This window comes from Triplophysa dalaica, chromosome 15 (genome assembly GCF_015846415.1).
Source record: "Triplophysa dalaica isolate WHDGS20190420 chromosome 15, ASM1584641v1, whole genome shotgun sequence".
NCBI classification, from domain to species: Eukaryota; Metazoa; Chordata; class Actinopteri; order Cypriniformes; family Nemacheilidae; genus Triplophysa; species Triplophysa dalaica.
Window position 1 is genome coordinate 18,002,673 of NC_079556.1, and position 6,000 is coordinate 18,008,672.

Sequence of the window (6,000 nt, forward strand, 5' to 3'; positions counted from 1 at the left end):
GGTAATAGTGGGTAGAAACTATAACAACATGTGAATGAAAGAACAAATGTACTTTAATTATTGTAAAAAACTACCTTTCAGTGACACTCTTTCATAAACAAATGCACATTTTACATGCCCATAATTAAACAGTCAATGGAAATGTGTTATTTAGGCTACTTATGAACAAATCGTAAGTTTTGTATATAGGCCTATGTATATGTCACATCTTTTAACTGCTTAAATACTTGACATACCTCCTTTACTTTTATACATTGATCATTCAACAGCCACAAATGAAATATGGTGCACAGATACACATGCATTCAGTAAATCCTCACACAACGTTTTCTCTGTACATTGACAATGTTCTAGGGCGTTGCAAAGATTTCATCTTAAAAATCTGCACACGCACTCAACAAACCCACGTTTAATAAAGGCCAATGGAATTTTTTGTAACCTCGGGAATATCACAGAAGGAAATCGCATAAGGATACTCTCTGACTTTCCACCCTGTTTTAATGTAGGCCCAATGGTGTCTAAATCGGAAGCGAAAAGGGTGCTATCCATTCATGTGCTATCCATGAACATGATTTGTGAATCTCATCAAATTTCCATCTGTAGTGGAAGTGAAGGCTACATCTCCCATCATTCCACGCCACGGTCTTCAAGCTGTTATCGAGCTATGCCCAGGGTTCGAATTGAGGGGGAACTAGGGCGGTCCCGGACCTCTCATAAGGTCTAAAATAGTAAACAGTTTTCATTGAAACCAGACAACTAAAAACAATTTTTTGTCAATTGATCATGCTAAAACAAAACACTTTTGACCATTATTTGTAAAAAAATTATTAAACAAAAATGTCATTTTTATCTGAAAAATCCATGCATGCTCAAGCGCGCCACACAGGGTATGAAGACATGTACAAAGATGTCGCAGCATGACACTGGCTGCGTGTGGATCCTCTCGTATTGAAAGTGTTTATATTAAAACTTTACAGTTAGCCTAGTAAAATTTCGATTTGCATGTCTTTCTTTACGATGTTATCTCACATTGTCAAAACAGATGCGACGCGGTACTGAGCCACTAAAGGGACAAACAGGTGGTGGAAAAATAGGAAAGGGAGTGAAAATATTTTAAATATTATATAATATTGCGTTCCTTTGCAAAACTTTTGCATTTCCCCAAGCATATTTTTTCCCCTCAGAAGACTTTCGCATTCCCCAGAGAGTTTTTTGCGCTCCCTTCTGCAAACATGATCCTACTTTGACAAGAAGATCCTCTTTTGCCCGAAGAAAAGACATTCGGTTTTCTTATCCCGCATTAGTTCATATGGATTATTTTCATGTACTTGATCTACATTATCAGGAGATGAATCAAAACGCTCATATGCTTCTGCATGAGGGTACGCATCCTCTCCCTGTCCGCGAATCGGGCGGCGCGTTTGAGGCGTTCTTCCGAACAAGTTGAACATTTTCAACTCGAGCTATGAATTCGCGCGAAGAGTTTTCGCGTAAATAACGAAGTTGGTGTGAACACAGGCGAGTGGCGCGACTCGCAAGCAATCTCTCCTGTGAGACGCGGTGAACAGGACGATGACAACCTTTATTAGTTTCATTTCTGACATTTCGCTAGCACGAATAGGACGTCGATTTGAAAAGTACTGAGGCAAGGCCGGAGAATTGCGCGTCGGAGAACAGCGACTATGTAGGTTGATGTTGCTTCACAGAAATTCCCTTGTTTGTTGTGCAGTTTCAAAATACAACGAATGAACATGTTTGAATCACAATGGGTGTCTTATGGGGAAAATGTAAGATACAACATACTGGCTACCATATTTAGGGCCGTCGATTGAATCGCGGGATCCAGGCATGTTTGCTGTATAACGCGGAATGGCACAGAATCTGGCAAATTTATAACTAATTTCTAATTCAAATTTTGCATTTACTGTGCATTTATTTAAATTTTGTTTAAATATGTAATATGCAATTGTTTTGCGTGTGTTCGTGGAGCTTTCAGAAAACGCGTGCACATGAACTGTCCTGTTTCATGTGAGAACTGAGAATTGATAAAAGCAACTGTCAAACACCATTTGCGGCGACCCGTCAAAATAAAAGTCCGGTTTACCAGACCATCCCGTTTGATTTTTTTACTGAGTATATTATTTACTTTAGTAAACTACAGTAAATGCAAGTCACGTTATAAAATAACTTTTTAGTTCAAGTGAATACTGTAGTATACAGAACTGTTTTTTATGTGGACAAATATAGTACCATCGAATAGTGAAGGGCAGAAAGTACAGAATTCTAAAAAGATTTAACCAAGAAAACGGAATTTGAAAAAAAAAGATTTCTTGTAGTTGTTATTATCCCTTATATTGCAACCCATATCCCTCTGGCCCCTCATTTGGGATGTTTGTCATGAACTGGCCCCCATGACAAACTAATTGAATAGCCCTGGTTAAGTCAATGGTTGATTTTATCAGACTTGTTAAATTGATCTATTTTGAATTAAGTTCCAATTTCTCCACATGACTGTCCTCATTATAAGTAAAATAATTTCCTTGATTTCTAAAAACAGATACGAAAGGGATGAACTGGCTCCATAAACCATAATGTATAAAACCCTGACATTAATTGGCCGCATGCCACCCTAAAATTTTATTCGCTTTTATTTTGACGTGGCATTGAAGTACAGTTTTTGCACTCAAATCCATGGTAGTCTACATCTCTATCTAATGCAAAATGAATGTAAAAAAAAGTCTGATCATCTGCATGGATGGGGATGGAAAAGAATGCAGCACATAAACCCACAACAGCAAAATATTTGGAGCTATGCAGTATAGAATTCAGCACGGTTGGCACATCAGCCACGATCAGGGCCAGAGGAATTATTAATGAGTTAATTGGCCTCATGTCTTGTGTTAAACGGCAACTTGTTCAGTCAGCTTTCCTCGAAGGGTTGATTGGAGTGTTATTTGGTAATGTTGTTAGGGATATTGTTTCAGAAAATTGTCAATAATAGATTAAAAACCCTCAAGCTTTTCAGGTGACAAATGGTATTGCTTCACATACTCTGGAATTTGTATTTTCAACTTGCCTTGTTAAAGGGATAGGCCAGATTCGTCTTTGCATGGAAGTTAAAAATATTGTTTTTTAAATTCTTTTGCTTCATGTGGCATCAAATGCACAGTTGCGTCTGAGACATCTGCAAGTAAAGAAAAATGAACAGGACCGTTTGAAAATCTCAATGCCAATTTTATACATGAGATCTCTGCCCAAAAGATTCAATGGTGAATTTAAAATGATTACAAATTTGTGTAATAAAGGTGGATGATCAGTTACCCTTAACCTCAATGGTCTCTAAAAATATATAGTGCAGGCCCAACAAAAATTAATGGTTTGCATCAATATTTTTTGTTGTGACAACTGACAATCAAATTTATCCAACTAGCTATATTGTCTTAAACAGATGACCCTTTTCTCTTAATTGAAATATATTTTTAAGTAACATCAACCAAAAAACCTCCCACTTCTCCCATTTTGCAAATTAAAAGCAAGACCAGATCTTGCCTATCATCTCCAATGAAATGCCTTTGGAGAGAAAAAGTATTTATGCTCTTTGAGCCTAACCTAAGCAAATGCTCTATCCTTTAGGACAGGGGTCTTCATTTCATTTTCTTTGAGGGCCACATTCCAAAAGGATAAACCGGATGAGGGCCAGTATTTTTTATTAGCATCTTATAAAATGAATCAATTGATCTGTGCTAGAAACTGAACACTATTATCGCATCCTCAGGTGAATTCCAAACACATTTATGTGCCCCTCCAACTTAGGAGGGCAGATCCTTTGTAGTGCGAGTTCTGGAGGGAGATGGACTGCTCTTACTCGTAAATAGGCGTATTTTCATACATAATGAATGCAGTAAGAAAAACAAGACAGATTTTCCTTATCTAAGAGAACCGTTCACGTGGTGTGTCATTCCTGCAGTTACTTTCAAGGGCACAATGTGCTTTTTGGAACGCGACCTATCGGGTGTGCAAACTGATTGTCTGAGGCTGTGGATTGTATTACAACGTTGTAAATAACATCCTTGGACAGACCGCTTTATATGACTTCAGTATATCATAATGAGCCGCGGGAATTGCTTACAATGTTAAGTTAAACAAATTTTCAACACTATTAAGTCAGCACAAATAAACAAAAGAGTGTTTGACACTTAAAAGGTTTAAATAAACTAAAATATTAGATTTTTTACTTGTACCAGGGCATAAAATTAAGTTGTGTCTACAGATGCCATGAATTATTTCTTAGAGTGTGGCAAGTGTCATTTGGCAAATAATATCAGTTCATGTTTCTTAAACCCTTTGCCTTTCTGATCATTCAATTTCTTCATACAATCTGTGGCTCATACTACCACAGTAGTTACACACATAACTTCTGCAAGGAGACCTTGGGTATGGCCTCTGCGGTACTGGGACCTCCCCCCTGTTTCCACTTGAGGCGGGAGAGCTGAAAACAGAAGTTCCTGCTTTTGGCTTAGGCAGGAACGAAGTGAAACTAAAACATTCAGTTGTAACCCTCAATGCTTTAGTGTCATATTCTCTTTGTTCTCAACTGAATGACAAAGTTTCAGTTTTGGAGGGGTTGGTGTTTGTGATTCTGAGAAAAAAGCAGCTAAGGAAGGGTATACATTTGAGCTGTTCTCCTGTGTATGATTTTGTAGATTTTGTATAACCTTGTGGTCCCTCCATGGGACATTTACCATACCTCCTATGCTCCAAAGCAATCAGAGGAGGCGTGAAAGGATCCAGGTGGGCCCTAACAGAGAGACCTAACACCTGTAGTTGACCCAGAGAAACTTCTGTGACAAAACTGTTGGTGTCTAAACGTTTTTCTCTTGATTTCATCCTTGTTGAGACATGCTGTGTGACCATAAAAGAATTCATACTCTTTATATAATAATCTGGACTGGTATTGTGTAAATTTGCTAGGAGGTTATAAAGATGTTATATAGCTGGTGAGTGGGGGAACTGAACCTTACCCTGCTCAATGTTGATTAGTTGGTTCAAAATCGTAGGGCAAGCCCTTTCATGAAGTTAAATATCGATCCAGGACTCCACACCTGGCTCTTCTCTCTGAAAAGCATCTCTGCCTGTTGGACCTTTCCTCAAACCTCCCTGTTCCTGGGGAGGGTGTCCATGGAGATGGTCTTACCCTACATCCTTTCTTCTCAAGCTGCCCTCACCTGGACTCACAGGGACGCTAATCCCGAACTCTGTACTTCAGCAGGACAAGCTTTCTAAACAACATCAGAACTTTCTTTCCACAAGGATCTGGATGTTTGCTTTGCACACTGAGAAATTGTACGTTTCATTTAATCTTAGCCACGATAAATCCAACCAGTTTTCAATCTTTGAAACGTGATTGTTTTTACCGACGTTCAGAAGCGTTTAACTGCCAGGTTGCCATGCTGTCTTTCAACTCCCTCACACTCTCTCTCAGTCTTCGTTTGTTTCTGGATTATGTGTTTTGTCCGTATATGTCGTTTATGTCTAGGCCTAATTGTTTGTTCACATAGAGTTAGTTCAATAAATACCCATGTGTTCACTCATGATGGTGTCTTTACTTGCTCACATTACTTGGTCCCTTAATCTGTGTTTGATCTACGTTACCTTTCTAAATTCTGTGAAGAAGGTACACGTTATGTTTGGCCAGGAGGTAACATGAGTGAATAATGTCACAGATGCATATTGTTATCACTTCTGGTAATCAGACTTCTTAATGCCGATTATTATACATCTTTTTCTTTGAGTTTAACAAATGATTCCCTGACTGAAACTGATGTTATAAATTGATTCAATTATTTTGGCCCTTCTCGGGACCTGGTGGAGATACACATTTAAAGGGCGAGGAATCTCATATTTGAAGTTTCCAAATCGCTACATATAGATTACATCTCAAATACCAGAAACTGGGTTTATACGTACCCATATCACTACTAATAAAATAAGCACAATGAA